The following is a 21,290-nucleotide window of genomic DNA, read 5'->3' on the forward strand; positions in this document are numbered from 1 at the left end:
TGGATAAAGTTCTTCGAAAAAAAAAAAAAAAACTAAAACTAAAACTGTTAATGTACATTTTACAAGCAAAACAGCGGCTGCCAAATTTAATGACAATGTAGGTTTCTTCTGCCATACAACTCAAAGATGGTTTCTACAAAAAAAAAGAAAAAAACACTCAAAAGATGGTGCCTTCTCTTTCTCATATGTTATTACTGCAAACATTGCTTTCTTTGTTCCCTTTGGCATGCTCTGGGGAATAGGGATACCACATTAATGGAAGCAGCTTTTCAACTTTTTTGGTTGCTTAGTGGAGCTTAATTGCTCGTTTATTACAAGCATTAGATACAAAAGATTACTTTTCTTCTTAATAAGTACACAGTTTTGTTTTGGATAGTGCCCTCTTATACAGCCCTTTTTAAGATCCCTCTCTGCTGTCTCATACCCTCATGATTAGTATAGCTAGCATGACTTGGTTTTATAAATTTTCTATTCACCTTTCATAGTTTAAGGAATTTTTTATTTCCACTTCCTTCTAGGGTTTCCAACTCCTAGGTTTCATGTCTGAATAGAAATATAAAAGAGATCCCTATGCATGACACCTTAATCAAATGTTTGTTCTAAGGATCTCTACTTATAATGCTTCTCTCATAAACAAATCTCTCAAAAGTCTGATCAACACCCATTTACCTTTGAATCTACGCTACCATGTCTTGCTAAAAAATCATAAAATTATCTCTCTCTCTCTCTCTCTCTCTCTCTCTTTCTCTCACTAAATCAGCAGCATTAGACTGTGTACCATGTCTTATTAAAAATCATAAAATTATCTCTCTCTCTCTCTCTCACACACACTCTAAATCAGCAGCATTGGACTGTGTACTCACCTTCATATGGACAAGGATAGCCCCTTTAATATATATATTAATATATATAAAGAAGGCATGGGGTAAGTAGCTAGGAAATTTAACTGTCCTCTAAAAATTGATTAATCATCACTAGAAAAAGCCACATGAATATTTTGAGAGAGAGAGAGAGAGAGAGAGAGAATTATTGGGCAATAATCAACATCAATAAGCTCTCACTTATGTAGCTCTTGTTTATGGTTGTGGGATAATTATTATTAAAGCAATCGAAAAAAATAGCATAATCAATTAAAGGGTGAGAGAATGCTACCTAATTGTGAACCTTCGAGGTCAGATACATGAGGTATGAAATGACCCATTCACCCCCATGTTGGATGCATGGACGTGCACTTCGATTGACCCCGTGTTAGTACAGGGTTAAAGGACTATGCACAACCAGATAGTGTTCTTTTCTCCTCAATTAAAATAGGGATGAGTTTTTCTACATCCATTCATAATGGTGGTAATAGATGCATCACAGCCAGGGGTATCAAGAGGGTATTTTAAGGAATGTTTTTAAAATCCGATAGGGTTTGTGAACCCTAGAATGCAACGGTGAAAATTCTAATCTGATGGAGGAAAACTTTGTACATTAAAATATATCTTTTTTTTTTTTGTCAGAAGAGTGAAGATTTATAAAGAGGAAGATGACTTGGAGAAACGCCGAGCATCAACAACGGACCTATTTACAATGAAAGGGGGTGGGTCAATCGCCAAACTCGGGAAAGTTTAAGCCTATTGCCCCCCTAGGCCAGAAATCTACGAGGGAGTTATGTTCCCTGCCGATAAAACTGAAAAAAGTGGAATTAAAGGAGAGCGACAAAGTTTAAACTTTCAAAGCAAGGGCAGTGGCAGCCTAGTCCAGAGATGATGAGGACCCGTTGAGGGACGAAATGGCAGCTTGGTAGTCCGAGTTGATAGTGACCCTATGGATGCTAAGAGTACAAGCAAGAAGTATTCCATCACGAATGGCTTCAAGTTCAGTGGTAGAAGCAGAATGAGATATGTGCCACCTACACCTTGCCCAAAGAACACACCACCTGGATCCCAGATAATGGAACCCCTCCCACCAGAGTGAGAGTTGGCATCCCAGGAACCATCACAGTAGATGGTGAAGTGATCAACCCGATGTGGAGAAATCTGAGCAAACGACAGAGAGTCACCAGAGTCACTAAAATGGGAAGTTTTCTGCCTACGGCCTTCGGCAATCATATGGTAGTAGGCTGCAAAGGTAGATTCTATGGACGGCGCGACGATTGCAAAGGTAGATTCGATGGAAGGTGCGACGAAGTCAAAAATTGTGCGATTCCTTGATTTCCAAATTTGCCAGATAATAGAGCACCAGATAAGATCCATGTCCGATCTAGAGGATGCCCCATTGTAATGAGAGTGGACAAAGGTGTACCAATCTTGTATACAAGTGCCTGAGTAATCTGAGACATCAAGTCTAAGGGGGAAGCCTTCTAGCTTACGGCAACATGATTGCATGAAAACAAAGCATGGAAAATGCTTTCCTCTTTAGTGCTACAAATGTGGCAGAGGCAACTAAGTCCAATACCCCTATTAGAGAGACACGCAGCTGTCACAATGACATTTTGACCACATCTCCAAAGGAAGACTTGTACCTTGGGTTGTGTTGGTATTTTCCAGATTTTTTACCAGAAAGGGTTAAATGAGATGTGGGAGCTACTCAGAGATGGAGAGTCAAATCGAGGAAGACAAACAAAGTATGCAATTCGAACTGAGAAGGACCCAGTCTTTGAAAGACACCATATCCAACCATCTTCAATGGAAGGGGACAGGATTGGTAGTTGTTGGATGGCACACACATTGGATAGGGTGAATAACCTTTGAAGAAGATCAGATTTCTAGCAAAGGAAACGCTAGTCAATAAGGTTGCTAACCTATGCATTCTGAGCCTAGGATGGGTGACATGATATTCGACCAAGAGGAAGGGTGGGAATCTAGAGATCCATGAATATTCTAGTCGAGATACCATTGGCGATTTTCCTCTAAAGGCATTTAAGAAGTACTTCCCTTCCTTTCATAAGACTTTTTCATCCCCACAAATTCTGACCATGAGATGAGGCATCAAGAAAATCCACATTTGGGAAATATTTCCCTTTTAGTAATTTTACCCAAAGGCTGTTCGGGTACTGAATGATGCGCTAACACTTCTGTGTAAGGAGGGCTTGGTTATGACGACCCAAGAATACGGCAAGTACCAGACCCGCCAGGGAGATCGGTGAGGTGTCCCCACTAAGAATACGGCTAGTATCAGGGGGTTTGGGAGATCGGTGAGGGTGTGCAAACTTTAGTCCCACATCGCCTAGGGAGAGATTCCTGGACTAGTTAATAACTTCCAGCTTCTTTAACATGACACAATGCGTTTTAAAGCCTTGAAGTCCATGGGCCAAAGAGAACAATATTGTGCCAGGTTAATAGGGTCGAGGAATTACAAATGGTATTAGAGCGGACCTCATTAGCGTGTGGGGCCACAACGGGGAAGCTGTGCCGAACGATGGAAAGTGTGATGACCCAAGAATATGATAAGTACCAGACCCGCCTGGGAGATCGATGAGGTATCCCCACCAAGAATATGACTAGTACCAGAGGATTTGGGAGATCGGTAAGAGTGTGCAAATTTTAGTCCCACATTGCCTAGAGAGAGGTTCCTGGACTAGTTAATAACCTTCAACTTCTTTAACATGGCACAATGTTTAAAGTCTTGAGGCCCATAGGCCAAAGAGGACAATAGTGTGCCAGATTAATGGGGCCATGGCGTTACATTGGTTGAAGGAGATGAAGTCTCTAAAGCCAAGGCCCCCTTCTTCGATCTACAAAGTGTCTTCCAATTAACGTAATGAATCACATTGCCCTGACTGTTCCTCCACCAGAACTGTCTAGTTAATTTTTTGAGCTTTTTACACTGTTCATGGGGAGGAGGAAAATGGACATTACAAAGGTTGGGATGCCAGATACCACAGATTTAATCAAATTAAGTAGACTTGCCTACACCCGATAGCAGTTTTTCACGCCATCCATTAATTTTTTCTTGCATCCGATTAGAGATGCATGTAAAGAACTGTCGCTTTGACTTTCCGAAGAAGGTTGGCAGTCCAAGGTATATCCCATGGTATTGGACTTCGACTAGGCCGATAGAGTTATAGAACTAAATGATTCAAATGGTTTGGTCTCGAATGAGGGTTGTTGATCATGTCAATGGTTTAGGTAAGATGTGTGGTACGACCATCCAAGTACTCTTGTGTTTTACTTTCTGGTCCAGTCAAGGTTCATAAAACCATGCTTGGGTTTATCTCCTATGTGGGCCATATTGATAAAGGTTTGATCCAATGGATAATCATTAATCTTCCAGATCCCCGGGAGTGTAATAATTACTCTCCACATATACTCCAATATTGCTTCCTATCCTAACCACCACCATGATTGGAAAACTTTCCATCAGTAATCCCTCGAGAAGAAAGAAGGAAAGAACAATTTAAGAGCAACACAATGGGTTAATCCTTCATATAGAAGTGGTGCTCTCTCCCTAAATTCTTGAATCCAATGCTTTGACAGTGAACGAGGCCCAAAAATCCTCTGTGGGGAGGCAATGAGTGGTAGTGAGCATTCAACGACTGGGGTGTATGTCAAAACTCTCCTAGCCATTGGATCTTAACTGTCACTCACTATCAGCTCTAGAAGATTTAAGTCTGTAAACGAGTGGGTGACCAAAATCAAGTGCTTTGATTTTTTTTTTTTTTTAACGAGCTTCTATCCATAGGATTGGAGTATCTCTACAACTGCTATTTTGGTAAGGACAAAGTTTTCCTTGACAACGCAATCCAATGGTCCGAAAATCTTGCACCCCCACCCCCCCCCTCGAGCGGTCTTGATCGTCCATTGTGAACAAGAATCCGTTGATGCAGGGAAACTCGATCCTTATTTTTAAGTGAATATATTTTAACTTAAGGAGAAAAAGGTAATATACATTGTTGTCAGTGTATACTTTCGTTCCACAATCTTTTTCTTCTCTCTCTCTCTCTTTCTCCTCATTAAATATGTGGAGTGTGAACCTCCTTTTTTCTTTTTCTCCTAAATGTATTGTTTTGTTGTTCACTATTGAATTGACCAGTAAAATGCCCCAGGTATCATTTTTTTGATAGACGAAGTGACAAAATTACAATTGATATTAGTGTTACAAGTTGCTTTGTATGAGAAGGGTTGAAATATATAGGTAACGAGCAAATTTCATGTCTTCTTTTCGTGAAAAAAGACCAATTGAAGTGGAGGGTTTCTTCAAAGAACAAGGAGTTGAGTCAACTATTCAATCAAATGATATTGAGCACATTTCCTTCTCTTCTCGAGAAAGAAGTGGGGTATTTTCTTTGCAAAATTGTGCTCAATTTGTTCTTTATATATATCATATGTAGTAATATTTTAATTAATTACTATTTTATTTCATTTAAAAATTATTAAATAATTTAAAACATAAATGAAAAGTGGAAATCCAGAAATTGTCTTTATCTTCTATACGATATTAGCTATAGACAAGTCTGGTAGTTGTCGGTGAGTAAGCCTACCATTTATACAATGTTAGCTGTAGGTGAGCCAACCTATTTAGTATACAATGTTAGCTATAGTCATTATCCTATTGAGTCAGCCTACCTTATATACTCATCATTATCTTGTATAGTCACCCTACCTTATATAAGTTATTCTTATCTCCATTGTATTTATACCTTTATATACAACAAATAATACACACATAGACAGAAAGCTAGTTCCAATATCTATGCTATCAAGGTATCAGAGGAAGGTTGACTCCATAGGATAATGACAATAGCTACATCATATACAAGGTGGGCTGATTCACATAGAGTTAACAGACTCGTCAAGGGATGCTTCTTTTGTTTTATTTTCCCTCGGAATATCAATTGGGGGATCTTCTTACAATACACACATCTATGCATCTATGGTTTCTAATATCCAAACTTCAAATGGTCTTGTCAACATATTGTGTTTAAAGGGGGTGTTAGCTGTAGACGAGTTTGTAACTGTGGGTGAGTCATCCTACCTTGTATGCAATGTTAGTTGTAGTCATTATCCTATTGAGTCATCCTACCTTACATGCTTATCGTTATCTTGTATAATCACCATAGTTAGTAAGTTTGGGAATAACAATAATACAGGAATGGATACGTACGGCAATTAAATGGGTCATTCGAAAAATAATACTTTTTCAGAAATTCGGCGTAATAAAATGCGTACGACAATGATACGGGTTTATTTTGGTAGTAAGAATGAATTCAAACTGGTTGTTTACAACTAAATTCTAATATTCCATTCTCTCATTAACACCTAAATCCAATTTAGCTTTCCAATTGGGGATCATTTCTCAATTTTGTTTGTTTTACATCTAATATTAATTAAGTTTAATCATGTCTATCATAGCCAATGTTGATAAGTGATCCATCAACTACTTTCTGTCATAGTAAATAATAGCATATATTTATCAAAATAATAATAATAATAATAATAATAATAATAATAATAATAATAATAATAATAGCGTGTAGATAATCATTTAAAAAATTAAAATATTATCATTGATATTATCTTATCAAAAAAAAAAATCCACAACAACCCCTACTAATGCGGATCTGTATTATAAAATCAGAATAAAATTGTGTATAAGTCTATTTAGATATTCAATAATTCAATCGTAATAACCAACAGTAGATTTGTAATTAAGGTAAGATTTTAAATTGGGTGAAAATTTTATAATTAAGTAGACTTAATAAGCTAATGGATAGAAACAAGAGGGTGGTCACAAAAGGTTCTTGATTAATAGATTTAGGATAAGCTTGAAATAAAGTTACATGAAGGGTATAAAGTAATAAAGGAGAGAGTGAGCAACAATATGGAAAGAGGGGGTTGAAATTAATAAAATAAGAAAGGGAGACTTGTGTCATCCACATTTTTTCTCAAAATCGAAAAACCTACGGAAAGGAAAATATGTCGTTTTGACGTTTAGGGTTGAGTTTTTTTTTTGGTTCACAACTAAATGTATTATTAATAATAAAATGTATTATACTCGTTTTAAATGAGTATAATATAGGTATCTATAAAATATGTGTATAATATGGATTTTTTGGATTGGTATGCCAAATGATGATTTTTTGATTGAAACGTTCGAATACAACAAAAATCCACGTATTGTACGCGAATTTACTAACTATGATAGTCACTATACTTGTTTAATATAGTTTCCATCGTTTTTTTACCTCTTTATACAATGAATAATACACACAAAATTATAGGGAGAAATGTCGTTTTCACTTCTAGGGTTGAGTTTTTTTTTTCTTTTGTTCACAACTAAATGTATTAATAAGAATAAAACGTATTATACGCATTTTAAATGAGTATAACATAGGTACCTATAAAATATGTGTATAATACAGATTTTTTGGATTGATATGCCAAATTATGACTTTTTGATTGAAACGTTCGAATACAACAAAAATCCACGTATTATACACAAATTTACTAACTATGATAGTCACTCTACCTTGTTTAATATATTCTCCACTGGTTTTTTTACCTCTTTATACAATGAATAATACACACAAAATTACAATAAAAACTAGTTTTGTTATCATTTCTAGCTTCAAATTTCTATATTTCTGTTGAGAGAACTTCTTAAAGCTAGGTTATTTTTATAAGATGTCTCTTTAAAGTGAAAGTAGAATTCATCATTTGTTTTTTCGTTTCCATTTACTTGGATCTCTTTCTGTTTCATCTATTTTGTCCAGATATGATCCTCCTTTTCTTTTAAACAAATGGAAGTGTAAGTGTCTTTTTCAATTATTCCCTCTTGATCTTATTTAGTCACCATCGTTTTAGAAGTTCTTTTTATTTCTACTTATGTAATTTCTTCCTCATTTTATTTCCAATTTCTTTTGTTTATAAGGGTTTCTTCAGTTTCTTTGTAATAATAGATGACGGAATTCTGCATAAATAGTAGACGCAAGTGATAAATAAGAGAATACTAAGATTTGAGCCATAGAATCTCTAAATTCTAATACAAGGTCCTTTCTAGATTGAATAAATACATTAGATGTGACAAAATTATCTTAGTGTATCTAGAATAATACCCGTATATCCAACCATTTCATGAATAAAATGTGTCCAATAATCGACCCACAAAACTACTTGTTACAAAGAAGATTTTCTTGTTGCAACGAAACATATAGGTATATCATACTCACCCTAGCCTGTTAACAGATATTTTACCCCGAAGAATGGACGAATAACAAAATGCAATATTTTAGAGTTTTTTTTTTTTTTAAATGATCTCCACATCGTTGATATCATGCATCCCTTCACACTCTATCCTCCTTCAAATGTGAACCCCCCGTGTACGAACCACATGACACCTCTCATGTTTTCATTGGTTTGGTATGAGAGATTCCATCTTGCGCTCCTAAAATTTTTTATCTATCTTTTACTAGACTCTTTTTATTATTATTTTTAATATAATAAAATGTAGAAATAAAACATAGAACAGAAAATTGTAGAATTTATTTTATTAAAAGTAAGAAGAAGGAACAAGAAGTTCTTTGGTGAAGCCTATTTTTTTTCACCAAAGATTGCGTGTAAATGAAAAAAAAAAAAAAGTTCACTTTATTTAATTCTAAGCATCTTATGTTAAAACATACAGAGAATTAGGATCAAAGAAATCTAAAGAAAATTTAGTTGACATTAAGCCAAACCCTAACCAATGCAGGGTTCATATTTCTATAATCCTCAATAGCAGATAATTTTGTAATACATGTTAAAGCTACGTGAGACCAACCCGTGGGTTGTCCAGATGGTTAGGGCGAACTGGGGATTGTGTGAATTAGGCGCACGGTCTCAGGTTCGATTCCTCATCTATTTCCGGACGTAAACTGGCCTGAAAAGCGAAATATGAAATCTTAGTGATGGGCGAACACTCGCCGTGTATGGAGGAAAACAAATTCATTAGTAAAGTTCCCATATTTTGTTTAAGAGAGTATCATTGTACACCTCATGGCCCATTATTTAGAAGGTGTGAAAAGAAATCACAATCCGGTGTCATGGGAATATTTTTTTCCTTTTATATGAGTGTGCCGATACATAGATTTGTCCCACTTTTGAAGTGGAACCTTCTATAGCATGCTTGGCCCAAGCTAGCATTTGCTTTAACCCTACATGCAGTGGATGACGCCCCAGAACCCTAACAGAGAGGTCCCCCACTTCAAAGTGAAACCCTTCCTCACCTATACATGAAGTGTTAAGGCTTTACAACTCCTAAGATTCCAATGATGCAGGGACTATACCTTTGCAAATTTAATGAGTATTGTGCTACTATTCTAATTTGTTCCTCATTTAGATAGAATATTTTAAATTTTAATTTCATCGCATAGTGAGGTTCATCATTCTCCATCTTAGGGTTTTAGAACCTTCTCAAAATACCCCATTAATACTCCTTGTGTACATCTAAGGCGTACAAGGCCTCAGGGAAACTCGATCTTTCCCAAATTATCATTTCCTTTAATTAACACTTCAAACTCAATGAAGTACCTGTGTCAATTAAGGTGGGTTTAATTTAGACTTCAGAGATCACTTGTAGTTGTGGATGATCTAATTAACCATTGCTAAAGTCTCTGCTGTAGCGGTGTTACATTGGCTTTGTCAGTTTAACTAGGACAAATTGATATCCCTCCTCGGTAATTATTTGTTTTCTTAAGGTGCACGTTGCATGTAAGGATCTAAATGAATGTTCAGAAATTTTTTATTTAATTCATATTCATATCCATTTAGGAGATTTAGTATTCAAAAAGTCGATTTCTAGATGCCATCCGAATCCAATTTAAAAAACTGATTGAATACAAATAGTATAATATTGGATTTTAATTCTATCCCTTTAGAATCCATAAATTGGCAATAATTGAGATACCAATCTTTTATATTATGTCTTAAATATTTTATGACAGTCTTAATCTCAACAATCAGAGTGGCGCAGCGGAAGCGTGGTGGGCCCATAACCCACAGGTCCCAGGATCGAAACCTGGCTCTGATATAAGAGAAAAGCTTCTTGGCACACTCCTTTTTGTTGTTTAGTTTCTGTTTTTTTTACTCACTCCTCCTTTTTGTTGTTTAGTTTCTGTTTTTTTTACTCACTCCTTTCTTGTTTCTGTTTTTTCCACTCTTCTGCAGGTGCTTTGGCCTGTAACAGTTAATCATTTTGGGAGTACTTTTCAATAATTAAATTCCTCTTTTCAAAAGAAAAACACTTTAAATCTTCACCGCTGTACGCTTGTACTTAACTTTTTGGGGCCACTATACGAAAGTTTCTGTCTCACACTGACCCGATCCTGTCAAGGTTGGAGGAAGAGGCCATGCCACCCATGCCAGAGCAAGAGAGTTGGGGGCAGGGAAAGGAAGTGGGATGGGGAGGGAATGAGACTGAGGGTTCATGAGATTTCTGATGTGTATGACCCTTGCAAGGATTAATCAGTTTCAACTCTCAAGGTGTGAAGAAACTTCAAAGGGATTCATCAAATGTTCAGTAAACAATTATCGTGAGCAAACTCATAGTGGAAAGTTTCATCAAGATCCAAACACATCAAGTCATACTTTCAAATGAAACTGAAAATTCCCTTATTGAGAGTACTAATGGATAGGAAGCTCTCAAAAGACGAATGGATAAAATCAAGATATGAAGAACTAAAATAATGAGACACATCTCCCATTATAATGATACAAAAAGCGCAACCTGATTTTTTTTTATTGCTTTTATCAGTTATGCTTGCATAAACTAAAATAGGAAAATTTAAAGAAGGGTAACAAGGAATATTGGAATCAAAATGGATAGATATCACCTTTTGTTGTGCAAGGTGACACAATTGGGCTAGCTATTTTGAAAGTAATGTAGTTTCCATGTGACCAAATAAAATAGCATATAATAATAAAAGTAATGAAGAAAGTGGAGATATTATTATCGGATATTGTACTTGAGTTAAATAAATACATATTCATATTATTAAAACAGGTGGCAGAAAAGTTCTCAGTTTTCAAATCCAATGGGCTTGTCACCTGAATTGTCTTGATGAAATAGCAGGATAGGAAGGTGCGCCACATAGATTCAAGGTGTTTGTAACAGAAAAACACAAATTGGATCAACATCCACCCATTTGCCCTGGATGTCTTTATTAGGCAATACTCCAAGTGTTAATCTCCAGAAAAAAATCTTAAATTTGGGATATAATTGGAGTTTAAAAAAAACCGCTACCAATGTGAATATGGTAATAAGCAAGTACACCTGTTTGAAATTCCGACAGGGTTAGTAATTAAACCAAAATCAAGGAACTTAATAGCCAATTCAGTAGTAAAAGATTATATTTTTTGGGAGATGACACCACCAGCTATCTTGTTAGAGCTAATGGGGATTTGCATGATTTTATTTACAGATAAGAGAAGAAAAATAAAAGATAAGGGATAGTTATTCCAACCATTTCCAGTGATGAAATCACTAACAAGAGTAAAAGAAGTTGAGGGGGGTAAAGTGTGGTGGAGTTGTGAAGAGGATTGGGATTATTCAAAATTTAGGGATCGAACCAAACACAAGTATTATTCTCATTTCCTATTTTTTCTAATATCATCATTTTATAACTACATTCAACTTGATCCACTAGATCTTGAGGAAACATAAGCAGCTTAAAAAAGTTACCATCATGTTTGATCCAATCAATAAATATATCATGCAATTACTTACCACTAAAGAAAAAGAAATAACTCAGTGTAGTTGAAATTAAATAATAAACAAAAAAAAATTATGGGGACCAGCATTTGATCGAAGAGCATGGCCTATGCTAACAGTACTTGGGTCTACCTCTCTCCTCCTCTAAAGAGGGGTAGAGATGTCTATTCACAGGAGAAGAGAGAGATAGACATAGAGCCAGAGGTGTCAATTGATATATTTTTGATTTTTCGATTTAAGATACAATATGTACAAATCGAAATTGAATTGAAACTGAATAATTTTCATATCGTCAAAACTGAATCAAATTGAATTGATTTAGTTTTATTTGGTGGTCCATACATGGTCTCGATAATTCAGTTCAGATTCAATTTAAGTGGAACTGACCCGCTGAACAAATAAAAATAGGAAGAAAATACGACCTCATTAAGATACAGTCCCACATGTCAAATTTGATATATATATATATATATATATATCAACTTCTTTCGCACAACTCATCAAAGACTTGTTGCTTCATATGGTTTAATTTTGGCTTGGTTTGATTTATATGGATTACACTTTATTTTGATCGGTTCGTTCAAATAAAGGATGTGAATTTGAAATCAAAACTGTTTACAGAAACTGAACCGAGCCATTTACATTAAAATCATAAAACTGTTTAGTAAATGGTTCGGTTCTGGTTTCTAGTTTAAGACCGATTAGTTAAATGGGTTGGGTCAGTTTTAACTGTTTAAATCATTGGTTTCGAATCGAACCATTTAAACCGTCAAAATCGATCCGATTAACCAATATAGTAATTAAATATTTGGTTGTTTTAACAAAACATAACGGTTTAATTTAGGGAAAAATTAAGGACCATAGAGATTGTTCAACAATCTATTCAATAATTTACTCATATTTTGTAGTTAAGTAGTTAAATCCTTGCTTATTCAATGTCTCATTTAATTTGATACAAGATTGAAGCATTTATCAACAAAAACAAATTTTAATAAGCATGCGAATAAACTAGCAAATCTATTACTAACCGTTTAGAAACCGTATGGAATAAACCAAGATCAAAACCATAAAATCTACACCATTAAAAATTGTGGAACCGAAATTGTTTACTAAACGGTTGATGTTTCAGAAAGTGCAACCGTTTAGTAAATAGTGTGGTTTTGGTTTTAGCGAAATAAATGTGAACCGAATCGAACCACACCGTATACATCGAAATCAAACCGATTAACACCCTTAGTTCAAATAGACAATCTAGAACAGAAACCAGATTGAATCAAATGAAATTTCACTTTCAAAATCAAAACAAATAAAATTTTTTCATTTGATTCCATTTTAAATGGCTGTTTCAGTTTCAGTTTTCGGTTCCTATTTAAATTGACACCCTAAATAATGCTTCCCTGCTTCTTGTTAATATTTTGTAAACCCTAAAAATAATGGAAGAATTGCCTCTGAATTACACTAAATGCCTTTATACTTGTGAAAATTGGACTCAGCTTGACACCAAACTTCAGACCAATTTCTCTGGAAAAGAAGCATAGAAATAGATACATTATAAATGAAATAAGTCGGTTTGATAGACCTACCTAAAAATATATGAATGGTAGATGGGAACCTAGCTCTGATAATGGAAACGTGGGGCATTCCATGTCTTAAATATTCTATTGTTCATTTCTTGGCTAGGACTTTAGTCTCACATCGGAAATATATGAGATAAAACTTCTGTTATTAAGCACAAGCTTCAAACGGATCGAACCTGCCTCGTTTGGACCGGGTCTGTTCTATTGGCTCTTTACCTCTTTGTACTCTCATCTGAGTCTGACTGATTAGACATGGTGTGCGATCTGAATGTGGTTATCGGCTCTGATGAGATCTTTGTGGGACCCATCATACTGTAGAGGATTGTTCCTACTTAACTTTAAGCTCCCTTCTCGACTATACTTTGTTCCTGTTTTTTTCCGTTCATTCTATCTGTTTTTTCGTAGTTTCATTGAATTTTAAAACACTTTAAGTCTTTAATACTAGGTGCGGGTTAACCATCGGTTTTTCAGTTCGATTCGATTTTGAATCGAAATTATGACCTATACAGACTAATTTACTACGGTGCGATATTATTCTGTTATTGCTCAAGTGACTTGGCCTTGGTTAGGGATATAAACAAACATCCAAAATATAGATTTGAACTCAAATAATACTAGCGCAAATCAAAGCTTGAAGAAGAGGATAATACTAAGAGTCCCAAAATATTGTTCATGTGAACAGTAATTTAGGTCCATATTTCTTATTTTAGTTCATTTTGTTAGGAGATTTAGTTTCCTACTTGGTTCTTTTATTGTTAGTCTAGTAATTTCTATTTTTATGACTTAGACTAGTTTCCTTTTGGTGTTCAGTCGTTGCTTTCTAATTTATTCTTACTTTGTTACCCATCAATTATAATGAAAAGACAGTTTTGAGTCAAATAAAAAAAGATGACTTTATGTCATTGTCATGTGAAATGCCTAAACCAAGGGAATGAGATTCTCATTCACTAATTTTTCTCCAGTCTCTACCCTTCTCAACCCCTCCATCGATTCTCTTTCTTTTCTTTATTTTCCTCTTTATTTGTGTGTTGTGAGAGAGTGATTGTGTGTCACTAGAAGACCTATTAAAGTTTAGGATCAATAGCAGCAAAGGAAAACCAATTCGACCCAGCTTTGTCAAGGTTTTGAGGGTGGATTGACCAAGGCCTTTAGCTGCAGCTACTGTAAAACTCCATAAATCTTCATTTTTCGTTCTTCGAGCATAACTTCCCATGGTTGGTTCCAACCTTCGGGTGATTACACGGTTGTTTGACAGACTCAAAACAAATCCCTTTTTATCTTTTTTGATTCCATTCCATCTTTTCTTCGAACTAGGGCTCAGTAGAGGGGAGGATTCAAACTAAATATCAATTGTGAGTCTCATGGGAATCTAGGACCCTCTTCTGTAGATAGGTTGGCTTGTAACAGAACTAGGCAATTCCTGCAGGCTTCTCTCCTTTGATCTGTTGTACCACTTTCTCTAAAACAAAGGCATGGGAAGCCAAATTGGGGGGAGCAGTGCAACCACTTTATCAATTTGGAGGGTTGATTTCCTCATCTCACTTATCCATGACCAAAGATTGGAGGTCTCACTGCTGAATGCCATCTTGAATCCCACAATTTCTATTGCAAGTGGGGGTGTCAATCAGTCAGATCGGGTTGGGTCATGTTAGTTTTGATTGGGCCTCGAGTTTCGATCTCCATTTTAAGGCCTTGCACCATGACTAGACCATTTAAGTAACCATGCCTCACATGCTAGGCATGGTCCCATTTATTAACAAGCAGTCTGGTACCGTCGTACTAGTCTTTAATTAGGTTAAACGGGCTTTAGATGGGCTTTAAACAAGCTAATAACACATTTACATATGAACAGACTATAATTGAGTTTAGTAAACAGGCTCAAAATGAACTATAAATGGGTTTCAAACATGTCAAGCTATTGATCCTTTAGTACCAATTGGGAGCCTGTCAGGCAACACCCTTGCACCAGAAACAACAGATTATAATCAGGCCGGGCTAGAGCCGAACTCATTTTTTAATTGGGCCAAGTCAATTTAGAGTTTAAATAGTCGGACCTAGAATTGACACCCCTGCTTGCATGCATTCATTTTGGGAAAGAACCAGAATTAATCTACTGATTATGGAGAGTGAAGACAAACAACATACTTAGGTTGTGTTTGGTAACATTACTGTTCCAAAACGACGTTTTGTGTCAAAATATTATTATTATTACTATTTTTTTTTTTTTTTTTTTTTTTTTTTTTTGAATGAAACTAGAACGACGAAACTGCCTTTTGTCATTCCATCAATTCCCGTTTCTTTCATTTGTTTTTGTTTGTTTTGTTTTTGAAAAAAAAAATAATAATAATGAAACACACCATAAATGCACCAAAAATTTTATTCTGTTTTTTCGTTCTCAAAAACGCCAGAAACGTTTTTCTGGAACATTACCAAATGTAGCCTTATATACTGATGGAAGGGAAGAAGTAATAATTCTCTAAGAATGAAAGAAATTAAGAAGAACTTATATATAATTAAGAAAGATATATATTAAGAAGAACAACAACAACAACATCATTCAGGTTAATTGGCAAGATCATCATTGGTTCGCCACTTGATTATTGTAACTTCACCTCCATGCTTGACACTATGTGAAAGAGTCATAGGTAGAGGAAACATCAACTTTAAGCAGCCAACTTCCCTTACATTCCATATAATGATTTTGCCTTGTACTGCATCACCTTCAACTTGGAGTTTGTCATAGGAGCAACTAGGATGAACTTTAAAACTGATAGGAAGATGATCAGTTTCTACCCTTATAATTGCCTCAAATTCCACATATACCCCCATCATAAAAGGTTCATTTTTCACCCAATTAATTATAAATACCCCAGGAACCATTGACTTCATCTCTTCTTTGTTTCCTACCTTCCCATCTGAATGGAACGAAAGATGATTAGCAATCAAACGACCATCATTCATTCCATCCGGAAGCCCATCCTTAATGGCCTTCTCCAGAGGTTTCCATATAATCATCTTATTTACACCTCCCAAGATACAAAGAATGGTAGACTCTCTGAAGCTCAACTTGGTTTCCTGAATCATCATCACTGGAAGACTCCCAGAGGGGCTGAGAAGCCCTTTAACCTTATCTGCTTCAAATCTCAGCTCTCTTTTACCATTTTCTGCTGCCTCCACAATAGTTACACTCCCTTTTACTTTAAAAATAACATAGTCCCACCTCTCAGAATGCTCATTCATCATCAAGTTGTAGGAAACATAAGCATCCTGCCTTACCCAGAAGAAATTTCCCCACACATTTCCCATTTGGTTTTGGATATATGATGATTCCTTTGCCTGCAGATCTGAAACTGATAATTGAAGTAATAGTTCTTGGTACCCTTGGTCATTTAGAGTTAATAGCTGCTTCAAAGCTAAGCATATCTATTTACTTGATTCCCACTCATTCATATCTTTTGCCACCCTATTTGTTTATTTTTTTTAATTTCAAGAATGATTCTATGGAAACATGCCATTCTTACTCTTAGTACATACAATGGGAATTTACCTCTTTTTCAACTCAATTTCATTATTCACAAAGTTTCATAGAAGATAGTCTCTTTGATTATTGTAACCCGGCAGTCACTGAGAGGGGGGTGAATCAGTGAGTCCAATTCCGATCCCTAAAAAACCTGTCCGATGTCTGGCCAAGAAAAACCTGATATACCTGTCCTTGTTTGCACACAGTCCTGTCCGATGTCTGGCCAAGAAAAACCTGATATACCTGTCCTTGTTTGCACACAGTCGTATGCACACTCAGCCTCTCATAGGCACTTCCAAGTGTGCACACCCATTCCACATTCCACGCACTTCAATATAAAATGCAAACAACAAGCACCCACAACACAGGGTTTTTACGAGGTTCGGCAATTTGCCTACATCCCCGGAGTAGTGCCTGTAAAGGCTTTGTACCTACTCAATACACTACTTTTGACTGCACCCACAGTCGGGAGCACCCACACCCAATTTTCTCAAGCCGAAGCTGAGATGGCACTTATAGTACCGTTACAATGTGTAGCACCCACTACACGAGAGCACCCACTCCCGGTGCTCAGCACCCACTAAGCACGCAATAAATAATATAGTAAATTGGGGCTTATATCAATGCCCTACAGTTAAGCCTTGCCTAGCAAATACATCCACAACTAGCTAGCATGCTTACAGTTTATCCACAACTAACCTAGCATGTATACATTCATCCACAACTAACCCTAGCATATATACATGCATATAATGTAAAATCAAATGTTAGAGAATTTCACAACCGATTGCCTGGGATGACTGAAAACTTGTATTGACAAGTTTGGTGCTCACACCTTCTCTCTCCTTGACTTCTTGCTCTTCAAAGCAAACACATCATTGCTTTCTTCTCTTCCTCCTTGGCTTTGAGTTAATGTACCATTAACACACTTCAACCACCTCTGTTACCTCTTTTAATGGCTTAAGAACATTTATCATCAAGTATGTATGTTCATTCAAGGACCAACAAAGAGGGGGAAGCTTCTCCTATCAAAATCGTAACCTTCTTTCACTCAAAACTCATTTTTCTTACTTCCATGGTGTAGGACTTGAAAAAACGAAGAAGCTGCAACTTGGTTCACCCAAATCCGAGTTAAAATGAGGAAGATATGACCATTTGAAGTTGAAGCAATGAGATAGCCTGAAATGGAATCTTCCTAGGAGTGGTGTAGGCTACACCGGCGGGCTGCGCAACAGTGGTGCAAATTTGGCCGTAGATCTCATCAAGGAGAATCTCTTAATATAGACCGTCCAATTAAAATAACGGATAGTAAATCTCAACCACAAGATTCGAATAAAATAGTCAACTAATGACGTCATCGGTCAGCATGCACTTTTTGTTGTCGATCTATGATTGGTTGCTTTTCCGGATTTTAAGGGAGCTTGTCTCCCACTCACAAAAGTGAAAGGCTTATCTACCGTTGGATCCGAATCCTCCATGATGGCTTTAATCAGATTTAATGAAATCATTAAGATTGGAATTTTTTTTATATCTTTTATACACGCACGAAACACACCAACATACCTTGATAAGGTGTAGCGCCAGTGCATCAAGAATTATGCACCTAACCAATCAAATCCTACGCGCAAGCATCTATCTCGTCCATGTCAGCACAAAATCTCAGCAGCCTTTGGATGGGCATCAAGCCTACGTGATCAAATCTTGACCATCCATTTCACTTCCCATTACTCCTATTTATTACAATCAAGCCCCTGCCTCCATATATTTCAGTGCTTAAAGACCCCTTGCAACTAGGCATGTCAATTCGTGGCCCGACCCAACTAAACCGACCGGGACCGACCGTTTATAGATCGACCCGACCTGGATCGTTTATTAAACGTGTCGGGCTTGAGCCCGACCCATTTATAAATGGTCGGTCTCGATTTTGCTAATTGGACCGTTGGGTGCCCGACCGAGATCGACCGAACAACGCCTGATCGAGATCGGCCTATTGTGCACCGACTTGGCTCGACCCTTTAATGATTGTAAAATACCTATTTTACCCCCCAAATTAAAGAATAAAAACTAAAAAGTAAAGACATGTTCACATTTTAAATAATGGTTATATTTGGTATCATTTATTGATTTATTTTCATTTTTTTGGGCTTGCATGAGTGGGCCGGAATATAATAGCACATTTTAAAAAGGGTCCGTTTAAGAACCGATTAAAGCCCGTTTAACATTAAACATGTCCGTAGCCCGGTTAAGGCCCGACTAAAACCCGATTAAGATAGCCCGATTATAACCCGAGGCCGACCGACCGAATATAAAGTGTACCATGCCCTCAATAACTAAACCCAATTAGTTAAATGGGCGGACACGGTGTAGCCTTTGAAAGTCTTCAAGCCTGATTAAGCCCGACCGAAACCTGACTGGCCCAACCGGTTGACACCCTTACTTGCAACTCAGACTTTCAAAATCTTGAAATTACACAAAAGCCCTTCAAATTTCAAAAATAAGTTCTGAAAAATCCACCCAACACCGAGAGCAACTGATGGATTTTCGGTTTGGATTTTCGAACTGACTTTATGGAAATACTTATAACTTTTTCATACGATATCCGATCGAGATGAAACGAAGTGCGTTGGAACCGTAACTGGATGCTCTACAACTTTTCAGAAGACTCAATTATCTGAATCATCAATGTAAAAAGACCAAAATGCCCCTAGACTTTTCCAATGATATATCTTTCTCATACGGAATCAGAACGCGATGAAATCAAAACCGTTGGAAAGACTGTATTTTTTTCGTATTGTCACATGGAGAACACTTCCTTTAAAAAATTCATCTTCAATGCCGAAACTGCCCTTGACTGCCACAAATGCCGTAATTTCTTCATACGGTATCGGAATGCGACAAAATCAGATGCACTGGACTAGGTAAATTACAATATATCTTTTTCATGAAGAACCAATCTTCCAAAAATGTCATTTCCATTACCGAAAATGCCCCCGAGTATAAATAGGCCAATTTTGTCAGTTTTGACCCAGAAACCCGCACCACCTATTAAGGATGTATTAAACCACTCCATGCATACCAAGCTGCTCTGTTATCTCATCGGTGACACTGAACACTTCCATGTCATCATTTTCATCCACATCATCCAAACTAACCACGTCATCACCGCCACGTGGTCGGGTTGCCAACAAGGACAACCATAAAACAACTGATTTTACAAAGAGGGGCGTACCCGGTGCACAAAGCTCCAACATGTGCAAGGTGGGGGACCTTGAGAGGCTGTTTTGACCACTTAAACATCAGGTTGCAACATTTTTACCTTACCATTGGACCAAGCATGCCCCTTCTATTTGATCATACATATCCATTATTAATTAGGGAAAATGGATTATGTCCAGGAGTGTAGCTCCTGCGCCAGAAAACATTCTTTTCCCGTATTAGTAAGCTACACTCTTAAAATATTAACAAGATGAAAAATTCTCTTAAATTAAATAGTCCCAACCCCACAAATTTTCCTTATTTCTTTGTACATTCCAGAAGAGTTAAATTAAGGAAATAGGTCACATGCACGGTCGTGCATGGTACATGATCATGCACAAAACCGTCTGATGGAATTAAAGGGGTACACTGAAAACCCTCATCCCTCATCCCCCATCTAATGACTTTATGAATTATCATACACCATCCTTCCACACTGCACACAAACCCTTCCCTTTAAATTTCACTGGCTCACTCATACCTTTCTCATAACGTATTAGAAAGAATGATCTTTTCCCTTTTCACATGCGTTAGCTAGGAATCTGATACTGGAAGAGAGAACTGCTAGCTGCTTGGAATCTAAGCAATTCGATATATTTAACTCTTTACGTACTTATGCCCACTGGATAAGTTATTCCTTCTTTCTCTTTGAATTTTATTTTTTCTTTTCTTTTCTTGGCTACCAAACATAGACGGAATGTTTCCATCATCTTGCTTGGAAGGAATCAAGAATCTCACATCAACATATTACAACAGGTCTACCACTTCTCAATGAAAGAGTAAATTTTGCAATTGGGCCGTGTTGAGTCAGGTTTTTGGAAACTCAAACTAAAAGTCGAGTCTAGAGAGTTAGCTCTGGCCTAGTTTGGTTAATAAACTTTAGTCCCACATCGGAAAGATGTGAGAAAATTTTTGTTATTTACTACAGGCTTAGCATCGATAGAAACCACATTTCTTGAACAAGATATGTTCTATAGGTTTATACCTCTAGTCATGCAACTTGTCAGTTAATTTGCAGCAGCAGCCATTGTCAAGGCACTTTTCTTTTAGGCCATGCCAAGCTTTAACGCAGTGATCTTGAGTTTTTTTTTTTGGTACAGTTCAGTTCTGATAGGGAGGGGACGGTTTAGGGTAAAGCTGGTATTATGTGCGAGTTTCTAAAAAAAAAAAAAATCGTGGTATTTTCCAATACCACTTATGGAGTTATGGTACAACGGTTTTGAGATTTCAAATTTTTATGTCACACCATCCATTGGATTGTGTAGAGAACA

The 21,290-nt window shown here is 36.6% G+C and overlaps 1 non-coding gene across 1 annotated transcript; it reads left to right on the plus strand.

Moving 5' to 3' along the window:
- The first annotated feature begins 9,915 nt into the window (after window positions 1-9,915).
- Window positions 9,916-9,987, plus strand: TRNAM-CAU. The gene has a single exon. It is a non-coding gene; the product is annotated as a tRNA-Met (tRNA).
- Window positions 9,988-21,290: the final 11,303 nt, after the last annotated feature.

The sequence above is a fragment of the Macadamia integrifolia genome, chromosome 3 (genome assembly GCF_013358625.1).
Source record: "Macadamia integrifolia cultivar HAES 741 chromosome 3, SCU_Mint_v3, whole genome shotgun sequence".
Taxonomy (NCBI): Eukaryota; Viridiplantae; Streptophyta; class Magnoliopsida; order Proteales; family Proteaceae; genus Macadamia; species Macadamia integrifolia.